The 18320-nt window shown below is 43.8% G+C and overlaps 1 protein-coding gene across 4 annotated transcripts in view; it reads right to left on the reverse strand.

The window, feature by feature from the left end:
• The window catches only part of LOC100651955, a 303182-nt gene that overhangs the window by 246210 nt on the left and 38652 nt on the right, over positions 1–18320 (reverse strand). The gene's annotated exons all lie outside the window — the stretch shown is intronic.

Consider the following 18320-nt stretch of genomic DNA (forward strand, 5'->3'; position numbering starts at 1 on the left):
GACAGATCGTACAAGACACCTATTTACCAGTCGATATCGTTTAACTCTCTCCTCCAAATCTAAAAATCAAGCAGAACATTGGTCCTAGTTGGTTGACAAGCGCGCGTAAACGCATAGAAAACGCGACTCAACTGAAAAATTCATTCGGTAATTACTGTAATTCGCGTTTCACGTTATCAACGACATTGCCAATTATGCTCTTAATGTCGCTCGCGAGTTCTGCGGAAATATCATGCGCGCTGTAATAAATCAATCGCCATCTACATTGCTTGCAAATTGGTACTATGAAGTTACTACGTATAAAGCGCTTTGAAATTACTTCACTTTTATTGTCGATCTTGAACAGAGAAGTTTTAGATCTTTCAATTTGTAATTCTCTGTTCGACGAAACTTGAGTTCCGAGTGTCTGATAAGTAAAGATCATTTCTACTTTCAAACTCAAACTTAAACTCAAACACAAACTCAAATTCAAATTCATGTTTGAATCTTTAAATTCGCATAATTCGAACTTTTAATTAACTATCGAATCTCATCAGGAAACGTCAAGGAGAATTCGAAAACGAAATTTTGACACAACCTCCGGGTCATTCCCGTGGATCCGCGCGATTAAATTCTCGTTGCGTGTACGGTTGAAATTAATTGCGGCTGGCACGAGGGCCACCCGCAAAGAAGTCGCGGAAGCGCTTTAACTCCAACAAACGTTCTACACGCGAACATTTCCTCCCGTCGCTTTTGCTCGCTATAACCTGTAATATTTGCTCCAATTTTCTTGCGTTACATCGTCCCGCAAATCGCACCCGTTTACTGCAAATTTCGAAGCGGCGAACGGTGTTGCGCAACGGAAATCTCCACGTCGAATTGCCACAGTGTCGTTAACTCGAAGGAAAATTACCGTACGTACGATTATGTAAGACGGAGGCTTTGGCGCGGTCGAAAATCGTAAGCGAGAAAGGACGCGGCGAGATGGCTTTTAAGGATAATGGAGGTTGAGGTGACGGGTCTATAAAGGGGAGAACGATGTCGTTATTTGATTCGTCGATTGCCCGATCCATCGCGGATAATATCTCGAAAATGATGAATCGATTTCTAGAATCGTTGAGAATACCGTAATAACTTTCAGTCCCGTCGCTATTAACGCGGAATATTTGCTCTATATGATTTTAACAAAATTACCGACGAAAATACTACACATTTTATTTTCTTGTCTTATTTAACATACCACTTGGAACAGAAATCTTCCAATTAAAAATATTTGATCCGTGTTAGAAAAATTAAAAAACATCGATACAATAGTATTTTTAAATAATAGTCCATATTTATTGCGGATTGTGCAATCACTTAGTCGCCAACCTAATATAACTGCTTCTGAATTTCTATAAAAATTCCAATTGTCAAAAGTAAATTCCAAAAATATAATTATAAGGCGAAAAAAAGAGTTAAAAGTATACAGGCTTCGCTAAGAATTTAGAAAATTAAAACATATCACAGTCGCTTAACACGCTAAACAACGCGCGATCCTCTCATCCGCAAAGACGAACATCGTCATTTACTTTCTCACCAAATCAACACACCCACGCTATCGATCCAATTTATCGATCCTTCGCTAGAAGATCGCTGGCAACAACGGCGATCCCTGGCCGTTACATTCTCTTCAAAAACGTTTCCATGTATCCACGAAGTTATCGGTGGATCGGACGACAGGAACCGCTCGAGGCCGGGAAACACGCACCCCGTAAATCAGCTTGGAGACTCACTCGTATTCGCGCGTTGTGCAACATCCGCGGCGGTAACAAAGTCCCTGGGTGATGAACGAGTACAGCTAGTTCAAGGGAGTCGAATTTCCTCAACCTCCGCGTGATTTTCCATGTTTCGAGCGAGATGTATATAATTTCGTATAGCCTGCTTATCCGTGTTCGTGAAAAAATCAGCCTCGATTCTCCTCTAGCGAGTTTGCAGCAACGTAGAAGCAAGTGATCCTTACCCAGTGAAAGAAGAACGTTAAACTATGTCTACATCGTAATGTGTTGCAAAATATGTTGAATATATCCCAATATGCGCACTGTATAGAACATAGGACACCTGCTGACCAATTGTATCATGTTCTGATGAATGAGATATCCGTAGACGAAACTACATATACATCCGTGTCCATAATATAGTACATTGGGATACACCTCGAATCACGAGTCTTTATTTTTATTCAGTAAAATTTCAATAGTTTCGATTAATCGCGCTGATTACACCGTTCCTTATTTTTCTCCGCTCATCGTGTATATCTGTAACGGAGCTTATATCAGGATTAGGTGTACAAAATCGAAGAAGGAGAAAGAAAGCAACGAGGCAGGCGAAGGATCCGAGGAGATAGACTTTCACCTCGCGCTTGGCACGACGATCACGAGGGATCCGAGCGTGCTGCATAAAAGAAAGGACAGACGCCGCCTGGAGATCACCGAGCCGCCTTGAATCGCGCGGCAAATGAAATCCCCGTTGCTCTCGGACCGCGGAAACTGTCCCTTCCGGCGACTCGTAGGTGGAAACTCGGATCTCGATGCTCGCGTACCGATCGACCACAGAAGCAACCGCCTCTCTCAAGCGCTTCGAGCTTCCTTCTCCCTTCGTTTCCTCGTCCCTCCGTTTTAACTCCCTTTCGTTCTCTTTCTCTTTATCCGTTCTTTCGAGCCGTTCTCCGCCTTTATTAACCCTGCGAGCTGAACGTGTTCACCTCCCGACTACGATGATACCGCAAATATTTGCCCATCGACTTTACGCCATTCCTGCACAGCCAAGAAACAGGTCACTGCCCTTTATAAACATTTAACGCCATCACCGGGAATTTCTTGCTGGGTTAAGTTATATTGGAACGGACTGAACGGTGTTACGCAGTGGTACGCGCTTATGAGGGGAAATTTACGAGGTCAGAATCATTGGTAGAGTCGGAGTAAAGGTAGAACATCGATTTTTATATAAGAATTTATCGAAATTATGAAGATACCTTTGAAATTTCCTCAAATTTCATAAAGTTGTAGAATTTACATAGAAGATACGTTTTATAAACGTGGAATTTCCATAACGTGAAATGTTTGGAAAAAAGAAATTCAGGAATATGGAGCAATTTGTTAGAAATTTCAATTGTTTCCTTAACGATAGTGTAAACGAAACGCAATTTCACGAACATCCAACCAGCCTCGTCATTTCATCTCCTGTTATCCGATCAGAAATGATAGGAAGGATCCGAATGAGAAGTGGCCGTTTTACGTAACGCTGTGTCGGTTTCGTTATTCGAATCGGCTTGGATTAACCAGCCTCGACCGCAAAACCCTATCAACCGTTGGGCCTCAACCGTTGAATTAAAGCCAGCGACGTAATATCCGCGGACAGTTATGACAATAGCCCGTGATTCGTGTTAGAGTTAGAGTTAGAATTGAGGAACGTGATCGAACGATGAGCGCTGAGACATCGCTCGATTACGTACAAGAGATAGTATTAATTACCCCTTAATTGCATCGCGACGATTCCAGGGATTGTAATTTAAAGGAAATCGCGGTATCGTACCGTAACAAGGATTCTACGTTCGTTAAAACGAAGCGGAGAGTAATTACGTTAATTTCAATCGAATCATGGATTACCGGTGATTGCTATACCGTTTGGTACAGATGAAGTCACTTGCGTGGCTATTTGATGAAACGGTGTATGTGGAAAATATTTGAAAAGAATTCCTCTTAATGGTACGATACTTCTTATTAAATGTAAAAATATTAACTCGATATTTTTGTAGTTTAATTTACTACTTGAAGTCGTCACTTCCTAATGGCGACAGGCAGAATGGAAAAATGTCAAATGCCATAGAAAATTAGATTTTCATAGAAAAAAGAATGTAGCAGTATAAAATGGCAATTTCGCGGTTCACTGAACCGTACTGCCTTCGTAATTGGACCACCAACAGCTGTTTCCAACCTAGTCCAAATCCTTGGTCCGAACAACAGGAAAAATTCTTTCTCTGGACTGCAGAACGCTTGTACAAGGACGCGGCATCTATCACCGGCGAATAATTAATCGAGGCCACCATTCAGGTAACGTTCATCTTTGCTAATAAGAAGACACGAGGGTTTATCGATGCATACGATGCAACTCGTCTGCATTATTAATCAACATCCACGAAGTCGAGGCGATTCGAGACGGAGAGACAAGCGGAATCGTGATAAATCGCGAGGCGGCTCCGAGTTCGAGGTCGTAGACGAGAATAGACAACGCCTTGATTCGAATTACAGTCAACTAGAAATTTTGAGAGGTACTCGGAAAGGTCGAGGTTACGATAGACTGTCTTTTACATCGCTCAAATTGGCACGTCGTGTCACACAGCGATAAGATAAGTAACTTTCCAAAAAAAAGAAGAAACAATCGTGCGATCATAGTTTTTCCTTCTTCTTATCTCGGCGTATATACGGAAAAACGATACGAAAGTGCCACATTCTTCGTCAAATTGTTAGGTGTCACGACTAATTATTTTCGCGTTTCATATTTCTCCGCGAACCATATCGTTCGGCTGGAATCCATCTTGATAACACCGTGAGGATAACTGGAATAGTTCAGAACGAAGCGCGAGCTACCGGTGCTCGCGAGCCTCGCGTGGAACTATGCGCTATACCTCTGGCTAATTCTCTCGAGCAAACGCGCCGGGTAATTAAGCTACGCGCTAATTAATCGAGAACGAACGCAACGAATCAGGCATAGGGGAAGAACGATGTCTCGGGGCAGGGACGATCGCATCTTTATGTCTTACTTTAGGCTAAGTGGTCTCGACTAGTATGGTCGTTAGCGAGGCATTTGCATTTTTAAGCGACAGTAAGCGCGTAATAATGTCGGATTCCTGGAATGAAATCCTTGGACGATCTAAAAACTAACGCAGGAACTTTGTTAACTTTAGTGCAGATGAAGAACTGCCACGTAAAACGGTGATTATTGTTCTTTGTCTTTTTATCACACGTTCGAAGCTTCAGTGGAGACATGCACATTTATGCAAATTATTTCTATGTTGCTAACGTTTTTAATTGCTTTTACTCGCTTATGCTGACTTTTTTTTATTGCGTTAAAAGTCTCCTTATGATAATACAATACATGTACAAGATATAAATTTCATCCGCGATTTTGTACAGAAAAATATGAAAATCGCCCGCGGCTCGAGGATTAATACAATCTACAATCATTCTCCAACACACTCATCTTCCCTTACCACTCTACATCATCCCCCAAGCTATCCCAAAAACCCACGTGCGCAATAACCCAGCCCCTCCCTCCATTTATCAATCCTAATTCCTACTCTCCACTATCTGCAACCTCACCGATTGGCCGCAACAGGAAACGAGCCGCTAACGGAACCCTTAATAAATCCAAACATGTGTGCGGAATCCAATCCGTTCGCTGCAACTCTCCGCGGCTTTGATAGTAACATAGTTTAGCCACGGATCCAATAAGCAAGAAGGAGAAGGCCGATAGATTCGAGTGATAAAGACCGTAAAAGCTTGGTCAGGGGCGCATTGTGCGTGTCGCCGCGGTGGACAGCACAGTAAGCGCGTTCTGTCAGCAGCGTGCGAGCGGGCGCGCGCGCGTTTAGCAAGCGGAACGCGCGGTGCCTTTTGCAAACGGCAGCCGGCGGCGCACGCTCGCGTGGGTGGAAACGGGCTCGCTTTGCAACCGTTCCGTAACAGGCTAACTTCATGCAAATCAGAGGGGACACGATGGAAAGGACTTGTACCGCGCTATCGTCCCGTTTCTTCTAACCTCGCTGCCGCTCTCAAAGCTCCACCAACGGTACAGAACGCCACCACGAGCTTTCCTTGTTCCTAGACGGTTCTTTCGAGTTCATTTGGTGAACCGTTGGTGAAACGAATCGGGAAGATAGATTAGGGAATCTTGTAGCGGAACTTTGTTCGATGATAACTAGAGTTATGCTATCTGACTCCTTGTATAGCGGGAAAAGTGGGGAATAACGGTAAATGGGGAGTTTTAATGAACTTCCAATTCGATTAATCGTTCCGAATTAGATTCTCCTTTATTAAAAAGAGAAATCTTTACCATGGATCTTGGAAAGAAAGATTTTTCTCTGTCGAGAATTAGATCTTTTCAATCGCTATTTTACGGCCAAAACTACCAAAACTGAAAATTTGTTGGCAAATATTTCATCATGGTTCCATCTATTTCTTTCTATAGTATAGAAAGAAGGACTAAGTTTGGAAAGTTGTGGGATTCTTGTGCAACTAATCGGAGTAAAGAAGGTTGAGGCCGGCCATTGAAATTTTTATATGTAACATCTTAGAATAGAGAAAGTTGATTTTACAAATTAACAAGATGTTTGTAGCATGTTTGCGTTTAAAGGGTAACCAGTAAAACCTACAATTAGTAGAGTCAATAATCTACTTGTCTAATCTTCAAACTCACGCAAACTGTTTCCACTTATTAGCTTACCCTATCGAACATAGAGTTACAATTTCTCAGACCCAATCAACCGATCCACTACCTTCCAGGACTGATCCTAACATCGTAAAACACTATCGGGGACGATGGTTAAATTTCAAATACCAATCGATCAATTAACCAACGTCAAACCTGCCGATAGGAACATCATATTCCAACTTTCTCCAAACAGATCTTCGACAACGTCGACCACCCATCAGAAGCCACCTGGAGATGTTTACGTTTCCCAATACAGTTTCCAAAATATACTTTCTCGACCATCGAACGAATCGACGATTCAACTGCTTCGCGACATCGTTGACCCCTTTTCGCCACGACACTTGGGGTCGACGATGGAAACGTCATTGGGTCGACGATCCTCAGTTCACGACGCGAGGTTATCCGCTTCCAGGTTGCAGGAAGCATTAACGTCATGGGCGCCGATCAACCGGCCTGTCCAAGGAACACGGCACACTTGCACCGCGCACCAACGCAAACACACGCTTCCGTGCGCAAACACCGAGCGGACAGCGGCTGCCGACTAACAGCAGTCAGCTTCTATGAACTTTCATTTTCATTTTTCCGTGAGATAGTGACACGTGGAAATTTTCGACAAGTTTTCTGGTAGGAATCGTACGAATAACGTATTTTATTTAAGGCTACGAACGTTTCACGCTTGAACGTTTCGGTCTTTTTTAAAGATTCGAGGAAGTGGAGGAGAAGTGGAAGTGGGGGAAGGGGCGAAGATTCTATCGGAAGAAAAGAAAGATATTTAGTTCGATACTTTCATAGTCATTTTTCTATGAAAGAGACACACGTGGGAATTTTCGACGAATTTTTTAGAAAAGTTTGGTACGAACTACGTATATCGTATTTACATTATGAATTTTCACAGGTGGAAGAAGCTTTCAGCATTTTTGAAGATTCTACGACTGAGGATGAGGTAAGATAAAGATGCCATGGAACGAAAAGGGAGATGGATGCTTCGTGTCACTGGTGAAGCGGTATTGGTTCGATGTAGTGTTCTCGACTACGTCCAAGTCAGCGCTAGACAAGACGGCAAATATTGATCCTCGGACGACTTCGCTTCTATGGTTCCTATATACTCTCCCTATCGACTTTTCGCCGTGGAAAAATTCTTTCGAACAACAGAGTACTGGGAACCTTCCGATTTTGTTTCCCGCATTGCGTATTCGTGTACTTAGTATTTACATAAAGTTTATCGTAAGAATGCCATACCAAGAGTCTACTACCTTCTTGATTCTACAGTTGGACAGTAGTAAGCCTCGATGTTCTATACCAGATGATCGCAATAATATACAGTTACGCTCAGAATACGTACGTCGTAATCGCCTTTCCACACACTCTGTACAATGTCTGTAGGTCATGAAAATAGACCAAGGTAAAAGCAAGTGGAACGTTAGTTTCTCTACGGGGCAAGTGGCTCGGACAAGGGTGACCTTTAATTGCGATATGCCAGGCACGATGATGAGCCGAAAGATGGCGAACTATCGGGATGGTTTCGCGCATGGAAACGGGTCTGTTCGCACCAGGGGGGTATCCTCCCGTCGTAGCAGGGTCTCGATTGAGCCGTCCAGATGGACGTCTCGACACACCGGGACGTCTGAACAGTCTTTAATGAAGAAAGACATCCAGTGTCGTGGTGGCTGACGGACTACAAGCGTTGCTAACACGCCGCTAATCCTTCCTTATCCTTTCCTTCCTCGTCCTTTGCCTCTATCCTTCCTTGGTACTTCTTCTCCACGTCCTTTCATCCCGTTGTGTCGCTTCTCTCCTCGCCAGACTTTCCATAGAACGGCGTTCAACCCGGGCTGACTCGGGTTCTCGGCTTTCTTTGCCAAAGAAACCGGTGAAGTGCGGTCAACTGATCGCCGGGTGCTTTCTACCGGTCACGCCGGCCACCAGCGCGAGAGAAAAAGAAGAGAGAAGAGAGTCATCGTCGCTGGGTAAAAAGCGCGAGTATCTTATTGCACGCGAGGGAGAGAGAAGAGGAGGATCGTCCTTCGACGAAAACTGCTTTCGCCCGGGACGGATTCAATCAACTTTTTCAATCGGCCACCGGTCTTTATTAACAGGTTCGTTTAACCTTGCTCTTCCGGTCTCCTTTGAAGTCTCATAACAAGACCCACCGCTGATCAAGTGGTTTTCTCGAATGTAGTAAAATGGGAAAATCTGTATCTTCCAAACATTTCCAGGTCCTAACAGCACGTACGTTGCATGGAAGATTATCGACGGATTCAACGTCAAAGGGCGAGACCGAAACCTTGAGTTGCTCGGCCATAATCGGAATTACTAAGCGCGCGTGACCTGCTTGTAAAATGGTTTACGATCACGTGACGGTGGTCACTGAAAATTGAATGGCGAGAACATTTGAGTCAAGGCTAAGGTAACCTTAAGGAAACGTACAAGCTGGGGAGAAATCGCAAGAAACTAGAAACGTTCGAGTAACATTTCCAAATTTGACTTCCTCGAGAACGAAGTCGTAAAAAGACAAGGTTTCATACTAAAGTTTGTGCTTATTTCTCCACACAGAACCACTCTATTCTAGATGTATTATTCTTCGATCTTGCTGCAACCGTGCTTCCTATGATTAATTTGCTAAAAGTCAGTACACGAACGCTTCCCAATTGATTAATTTTTACGAAGGATCATAAGAAGACTAACAAACCCACGAAATTCGAGATTACCAAATTGCGGTATGCGAGACTACATGACCTTTCATCGTACATAAGCACAGCGTGCCACTTGGACATCGCGTTTCCTCTATCCTGAGGGCTTCAATCACAGCAACGGAACCGGGTCCATAAATTTGTCAGGCGGGTTAGCGGCATGGTTGGCGCACGATCATCGTGCAACTCGCGGGGACGACGACATGGAAAATGTCATCCTCGTGGCGGAAGAGGAGTCTCGACCGTGGGATGTGGGTCACAGGGTTCGTCGAGTGTGATCGTCTTGGAAAAAGCGAAGAAACGCGATGGATGCCACGTCGGTGATCGCCAACACGACACCGTGTACGCGTCACCGATGTAATGACCGCCCATTACTTAATATCCGTGACTGCACACGGGGTAGTCCGTGATTTTCAGACCTCGTGCACGAACCACGCGTCGTCGTTGACACGATATATCCGCTGGCAGTGTGTTTGCGACGGCAGTCGATCACGTCTTGGCTCCCAGCCGGGCGTTGATTCGAAACATCTTATCTCCTTCCGAGAAAAATCGAATCTTTGGCAAGTTCGATAACCAACGCTGCGTTATCTGTGACGCATTCGTATCGCACGAAGACCACAGGGAACACGACAACTTTAACTTACTTTTTCTAAGGAAGCATTTTTAAAATAGCATGTTGTCAATTAATTATGTTGTCAATAACATTCTTGCCCGAATAATTATACCTTGTAAAACAAATTGTCAACAATATGTTCGGACCTAACAGATTCTTTCCATTTGTAGCTACGTTGTATTAAAATATCCTTTAGTAATCGTCAAAATATTTTCCTGCGATCTTCGTATTATACGCGCGTCGCTATTAAAAAGTGACAAACAAAAATTCTTAATCTTTTCGATATTCGATAACCGATAGGACACTGGTAAATACGATCGAACCTTGGTAAACAGAAATAGTACGGAACTACGCGAAGAAGTTGCACAAGTATGGCAACTTTTCGCTTGGATCGCGTTCTCCACGAACATTTGCGTAGAGCGCGCGGGTACATTCGTGATCGATCGTCGTGATTCATCGGGGTTCTTTGGAACGAATATGGGTTACACGGAGCCGCATGGTCGTGCCATGGAAATAGAATCACGCAACGCTTGTCCTAAATCCGAAGCATGTCGTTCTTCACTGCGAAACACACGAAACCTACGGAGCCCGGTGGGTAAGGCAACGAGCGGCCTGGTCGACCATTAATCGACCGTATCCTTTAATCCCTCAGACGTGTACAGCCGTAACCCGTTCGTGGCAGAAGAAACGCCGCCTCGAACCTTCCCTTTGTTCCAACTCTAGACTTCCGTACCGCGCCGAGAATACCACCGTGAATTTGTACTCGATTCGAGTTTCTGCGAGTTCCACGACTTTACCACGGAGCGAACGAGAATTCTCCTTCGATCGAGGAAATTAGATCGCGTCGAATTTAATTGGCACTCGTAATTCGTTCAACGATTAATCGTCTGTCGGTGTTGGAAATACTGGAAGATATTATTTAAAAACGAAAAATATGAAACATTTTTATCCGTTTACAGAGGACATGTAAATCAATGATGGAAAATCATGGGAAAAAATAAAGCACTTTTTAAATTAATCGGTACTCGTATTTTCGCTGGATTCAAACAGTGCTAACGCGATTGTAAACTACTGATTTCCGGCGAGTGAATTTCGATTACCGATGTATTTTCAACGTACTCACCGAAGCAGCCGTGAAAAAGTTGTTGAGCGTGTTTGTTCGATACATTTATGCGGTAGTCGCGCGTCCCAGCCTCGCGTATACATACGCGTAACGTGATAAATTTTCGAGCCAAACGAATAACGAGCGTAACGTTCCGACGAACGAGAGGAAAAAATTAATTAATGCTTCACCGTTCTTTATCGTGTCGTTGGTCATTCGTCGTGAAATTCATATAGGTTTAATAATTCGGGCGCGCTTCGAGCGCTTAAAACCAAGTCAATCCCGTTTGAAAATGCTTTATCAACTCACTCTTCAAAAATAAATCATTCTCGTTATTGTACAATAGCCCCGATTTTTATGACGATTCCTATATAATAATTTCTCAAATTTTATTCGTGCGTCTAATAAAACCACGTTTGAATTTCTGTCAAAAAAATTGTGAATTTTACCAGTTTTATGACATAATTAATTCTCAATAATTGCTCAAATTTCAGCCATTGCTTAAAAGCAAAAGAAACTTTTAAATTCCAATTCAAACAGCTGAAAATTCCACTTTTTCCTCAACCTCGCACAACCGTTCATTTCATTCCGTTCGATACCTTTCGTGCCTCCATTGAGATCCTACGTTTGAGGTAGTTTCCACAACTGTCCGTTTAATTTGTACCTTCACAAATCACCGACAGAGTACAAAACCAGTTGCCGCGTGAAACGGCAAGCGAACTTCCCGCAGTTACGCTCGAATCGTCGCTTAATTCGCTAATTTTCACCGTGCAGCCCCAAATGAACCGCACAATCAGCCGGTCCCTGATCCGAGTGTCCGGATACGAACAACAATCGACAGATGTAACCGCTGTCTCGACCTCGCCGATGACGTGAACCATTAATTACCGGAAACGTGACCCGCTGGTTGGTGACACGCGCTGCACGGCTCATGTGCATCGGGTGCAGCGAGAGAAGATATCGTCGTATCACGAGCATCACGAAAGAACGTCGACTCGAGCAGGGCGTCGAGACTACGAGTCTCTCTCTGACCAATCACTTTCTCTCCGCGAACACGTCCGCCCGATTCTCATCTGATTCGACCTAATCCTGCCAGGGGCAAAACTTTGCATCCTCGGAATATTCACAATCGTAAATTTTTCAACTTCCGTGGGACATTTTGAGGATGTTCTTCGATGTTCGTTGGAAAGGTGGAAGATTGTGAATGGTTGTAGTAGAAGGGAAATTAAAAACTGTCATTACCGGTATCTACTAATTGTTAAATTATCAAATCGAATGATCAATGGATTCGTAGCAAAAGAGAGTGTGAGAGTGGAAGAAGTTCAACTTAAATGGACAGCCAGACGACGAGCCAGAGACTAAGAAGATTTCGAGTTACTGTTCTGGAATATCGCAAAGTGTCAGGTGGTGTGACATCTGGAAAAAGTATCCTGTTAAGATACTCGGTGGTGTTGTGAAAGCGGTAGTTTCCGCGAATGCTTTCTCCCTCGTGTATTACAATTTCGAGAATTCGTATGAACCGAGCCAACAGCTGCTTACGACTCAGTCGCGAGATTCGCAACAATCTTTTGAACAGTTTCATGGAAACGACCGTAGCTGATAAATCCTCGCTGATTTCCAGTGTTTTCTGTTATACGTTAAGAGATTATTTACCGACAGTTTACGAATAAACCAACTTCTCCACGATTTCATCCTTGTCGAGGATAAATTATCTCTTAGCGATAATTACGATCGTTTATACGAAGACTAAAACAGTTTTCTCATTTTGCCGATTGAGCATCTCTTAAGACCATCGAAATTTCTCCCGTATTTCAAAACAGATCTTTCCAAATTTTACAAATTTCATAAAAGATGTGAAAGTTCTTAGCTGAACTTTACCGAACCCGAACATCTTTATGTTTCCTTCGTAATATTCATAATAATATACAAGTTTCTTATATCAGAAGCAAAAATATCGATAGCCTTAAAAATTTTGAAACTTTCTCACTCTCCTAAGAGTCCATCTATATACGGAATACGAATATATTCTTGGAATCTTTCATATCTAATAACGAATTTTTATCGCGAATATTCGTGAATTCTTAACCATAACATTCATCCTTTCGTATCCGCAGTTGAATTTGTACCGTCCGATTTCAAAAATACATAAAAACAAGTATTCGTAAATCCGTTACGAAACATCACGTAACGCGTATCATTGCCACATTGATCGGACTCTTCCCATTCAACATAATCGCATAAACATTATCGATTTCGATTTCACCGTGCTGTACCAGTGTACCAGTAACCGAGGATCGCTATTAAATCGCATCGCCGCGTTCAATAGAGGCGAAACCGCGTTCAATAACGTTATCAAGCGACGAGATTCGCTCGCGACGGGCCAGGTACCTTTCTAGTTTCTTTATTAGCATCGTGTGCCGGCTATTTAAATATGGAAGATATTGAATAAGCCGGTTACGTTCGCGGTGAGGGTTCTCGAGTGTCGGATAAAGGATCGTTTCTTCGTTGAACCGTGTCCGATCGCCAGTTCGCCGATCGAATCTCATGGGCGATCCTTTGTAAAACGAGAAAAAGAGAAAGAGAGGAGAGAGAAAGGGAGAAAGAAGGCTCCGCCACGGGATTATTCCGCGTGACTTCCGATCGGAATATAGTTTAGCGGGCCATTCTTTTCACTCGGTGACTTTCGCCGTGCCGCGGAGAACGAGCAGAGCAATTTCTTCTACCCGATGATCGCGGCCCCCAGGCACACCGATAATAAGGTGTCAACGTTCACGAACCCCTAGTCTCGTGTCAGACAACCGTTTCCGGGTTATGCTCGTGCGAACCCAAACAACTGTACACTGCTATATTCGTCCGAGGATTGCGGTCGATCGCTCTTCGCTGACCTCCAACAATGAACCCGATCGATTTGGAGCGAGACTGTTGTGACGTTCAACTTAATATTCAGACCACTCTTCAGTGTTTTATTCAGTGTTGTGTGCCGTTTGAATTTCTGAACGGATATTCTCCACGAACTGCTCAAGCGTGCATGAACAAACCGCGTTTTAAAGATTTGTACTTTTGCAAATTTTGAGTTACAAAGGCAAATATAAAAAATTGACGAATACGCGAAATAATTTAATCGCGTCGATCGAAATTATTGCTTTCCCCCGATTTAACTGCGTGGTTTTCTGTCTAAAATTTAATGAGAATTAACGACGCGAACGTAGCTCCCTTTTGTATTGATCCGTTGCTAAACTGTTGCACACTTATGAGCGAAAGTGGAATCGAAAACACGTAATACCGTGAACATCGACGTAACACCGTGAACGTATTACAAGCTAGAGTATCGAAGAAGCAATAATCCAGCTTGTAAGTCCCCTCATGAAATCCAAACCGTGTTTTTCTCCTCGACAAACGCTACAATCTTCGCCGATACGAGGACAATGCTTACCGGTGCCGCGAAGCTGCGAAACGATCGCCTCGAAATGACATGTAATTTTCCAATACGTAACAGATTATCCGCGGCCAATTATCGGTAAGTTATCGGCACCTAATCGACGATAATCGTAGGTAACGATGTTTCGACTGGCATTTGTCCTTTTTCTTAAAATGTAGGATCGAGGGACCAGAGGGTTTCTCGAAAACGGACTGGTCATTAATATTTCCCGAGTGTTTGAAACGAGCAACACCCGATACCCACCACTTGGGACGTATAAGATTACAATCCTCTCTCTCGCTACGGTACCTGACTACCGTTAAATATATGTTTTACAACGTGTTCGGAACGCGCGATTCTCTTTGTCGCTCTTTCGAGTTGCTCGTCGCGAAGCGAGCAGAGAATCATCATCGTCGGCGGTGGTATAGAAAGGAGAACTGGTCGATTGAGAAGCGAACGCGTTATGTGTCCTGTCGACGGGACGATCCGGGCGAGATCGACTTTCAAGGTCGTCGAGTTTCCCGCGAGAATTCAATGCCAGGAATACGGGACACTGCTGTTGACTAACGAGCAATTAAATTTCGCGGTTTACGGACCACGCGAGCTGCGGTGAACCACATCCACCCGGGTGCGTTCCGAGATCGCGTGTCACGCGAGTCGATCGGATAGTTTCTTATGGCAGATCGATATCGGGGGCCGACACGGTTTTCTCAGTCTCTGACAGTGTTAGAATAAATGGATTAAAATTTTTAATCCCATTGATTGATTGATTGATTGATTGATTGATTGATTGATTGATGGTTAAGATCGGTTTTTAGTCGAAATTTAATTAACTTCTATTTGTATTAAGCGAAGACTGTCGACGAGTAAAACTGATTGATACTAGACCCGAGGGCAGATTTGAATATTAGTTGCACGATGAAGAGAATTCGAATAGGTCGTTTATGTAATTGGCAATTACACTGACGAATTTGTCAGAACAATTGAATAGACAGATTCTTACGAGAGCAGCTACGTTGCATGCATTTCGTTCTTCGCGTGTTTCGTTCGAACATAATCGTTGATTATAATCGTACATCGGTCGTAAGAAATTTTCATTCCTAATCACGATCGTTGAAATATTTCCTAATCCTAATCGCCAACCGTTAATTGCACTAAACATTGTCCAATACTGGACATTTCTCGCGTATTTGCGTATAAAACAGAGTCTAAAATAAATGACTCTAGGATTCACAACAACCTGTAAGAAAGAATTTCTCAAGACCAGAATCATCGTAGAATGAACAGAAAGCTCCTGCGACGCTACGTTTCACACCAGATGCATCCTCAATGTCCAATAAAACGAAGAAGCTCCGATCTTCTTTATACTCTTTATACTCTTCGATATACGCAGCAAATAATACATACTCTGAGAATAGCGTGCGGTTCTAAACGCACACGGAACTCAACGAGGCGTCCGTGGCACGGCTGTTTAATGGCGACGATGGTGGCAGCGACGGCGTAAAACCGTCATTACCGCCAATTACAATAAATCCCGCACAGTATTCCGCTTATCGTTTTTCCACGCGGAGGCGCGGCTTAATCTATAATCCGGCCGATGTAACGGGTTCGCGATGCCTATGCGCAGCTCGAAAACCGAACAAGGACGGAGAGGAAGGAAAACGGAGAAGAGCAGAGGCTGGGTGGGTGCGTGCGTGCGTGCGTGGCGTGCACGCGGACACGGCCGATCATTTTCCCCGGCTACACTTTCACGACTGATGATCGGGTAGCGTTTCAGCGGCGATCGACTCTGTCGACTGGTCAGATTTACGCCACCCCGTGTGCGTACGTGCCACGGAACCACGCTGCCGGCCACTCTCGGCCCACTGCACGCTCTAATGCCAGTGCAAACGCGCCCACCTATTGCCTACCTGTAGCTATTGCCTCACGCGAACCAAACACACGCTTCCCATCGCATCGAGTCTCAGCCCTGGAGACAAGTGGAACATACTTATCCACCACTTCCGGGACCTTTCGCCCTGTATCGTTGTACGATAGCGGAAAAATTCGAGGTAAATGCATAGAAAACTTAAATTATCACTTTTTACTCTCGTATCTATAGTGCTTTCCCTAGGTAAAATGTCTTATCGATTTTGTTTTTCTTCGTTCCATTTGAAATATCGAATCACCTTTACCGTTATACTATACGTACGTATATTTAGGTTTCAAACCTGAAGAATGACACGCGGAATTGCATCACTTTATTGGAGGATATAAATCTTTCTATATAATTGCAACGAATGTCCAGAGGTATCTAAAAGATAACCTTCGGCCTTTAGCTCTTAGATATTGTACTGTCGAAAAATACAGAAATTGACTGCAATTATTTACGATCTTAGATAAAATTTAGTAGCTAATCTCAATCGTAAACGTTCAGTTTCTTCGACATTGAATGTCAAGGTTCACTGAATAGTTAATAAAATGCAGGAGTTGTTTTAATTACGAAGAAAAATCCACCGTCCAATGGAGAATCCTCGAAAGCTCGTTCGATTGTCATTGCACGACACTTCTAGAGTACACTCGATAATTTGTGGCGAGACGTGTACGGCGCATCGTGGTCCAGATAAATCACGTCCGATATAATTAATGAGCACGAGCTACAATTCCCATACACACCTCTGGCGGGACCGCCTTAACAAGTACCTCGACGAAGTCAACCCAACCTAAACCTAATCAGGTATACGACAAAGTGACACAAGCGAGAGTGACAGAGTGACAACAAGTCATGCCGACAACAGAATTATTCTACTCGCGGGGAAGTTATGTAGGTATCTAGGTGAGAGGCGCCGCGCATGTTCCCGTGTGGCCACGACGATATTTCAGAAAAAATGCGCTCTGATCGCACTGTAGTCTAATAATCGGAGCACCGCCCGAACGCTATTATTCCCTATCGATTATCAAACGATTTGCATAGCGCGGAATGCCGTGTCCCTACCCACTCGCAGTAAAAGAATTGGAAAGAACGACCGATGAAACGATTCCGAGAGACATTCTCTGGTCGGGGGGTATTGTGTATCGATGGTGATTGTTTCCGGGAGAAAGCGACGTGATTTTTAAAACGACTGCATTGTATGGGAGGGTTGGAATCTTTGTGAAAATGAAAGAGAGTTTGAGGGGCAGGTACACTTTGCTGCGTAATTCTTAACTGTAAGTTTTTAACTGTTCTTTAAAAATCTACCTTTTTCCTTCTTTTTAATCGTAGCATCGCAAAAGCAAACCCAGGTTCACATCCAACATTACCTCACGCCTTTTAGAACTTCCTAAAATTCCTACCCACATAAACTTGGCACAATATCCATAAAACATCCGGCAGCCTGCCCTAAATCAAACTCTTCGATGGCGCAACGAAGAAAAAGGAAACTAAAAGTCACGCAACCCTTCATCTTCGTTCCAAACTTCAATTACCACGGTCGCGTGGCATTTGCAAGCACGCTCATATTGTCACGTGGTTTACGACCGTTTTTCCACGATCACGAGCAGGCGTGCAACGCTATTGGAGCGCAGCGTGCGACGTGCAACATTATTGCACGCACCTTTCGGCACAGGCGCGGCGTCGTGAAACGCCCAACATCGTCGTTTGTCAACCGTGGCCCGCCGCTAACTCGCGCGCGGTATGAGCTCGAATTCAAGTCATGTAGCCACGCCGACTGTCATCGATAAGCCACGATCGATAAACGAGACAAATTCACGGTTATCTCTGCAGAGTTACGCCCACGTGAATTTCAACTGGAGAGACAAGGATCGAAACCGAAGAAATACGGACGCGCTCGCGTGTCTCGTGGTACTTGTAAATTCAACGATTGCGACAGGCAAATCTTCCTGTGTCGTTCTCGAAAGGGCAGTCGGATTTTATAATTAATGAAATTGTAGTCGTATAAGACGACGAATTAAAACTAAAAGACAGATGCATTTACCATATTTTTCATTCGTGACCTTCGTATAAGATAAACAGCCGCGATGTTAATTATGTGCAATAATATCCTTCTTTCTAACTCCGTACAGTATACG

Source organism: Bombus terrestris, chromosome 7 (genome assembly GCF_910591885.1).
Source record: "Bombus terrestris chromosome 7, iyBomTerr1.2, whole genome shotgun sequence".
Lineage (NCBI taxonomy): Eukaryota > Metazoa > Arthropoda > Insecta > Hymenoptera > Apidae > Bombus > Bombus terrestris.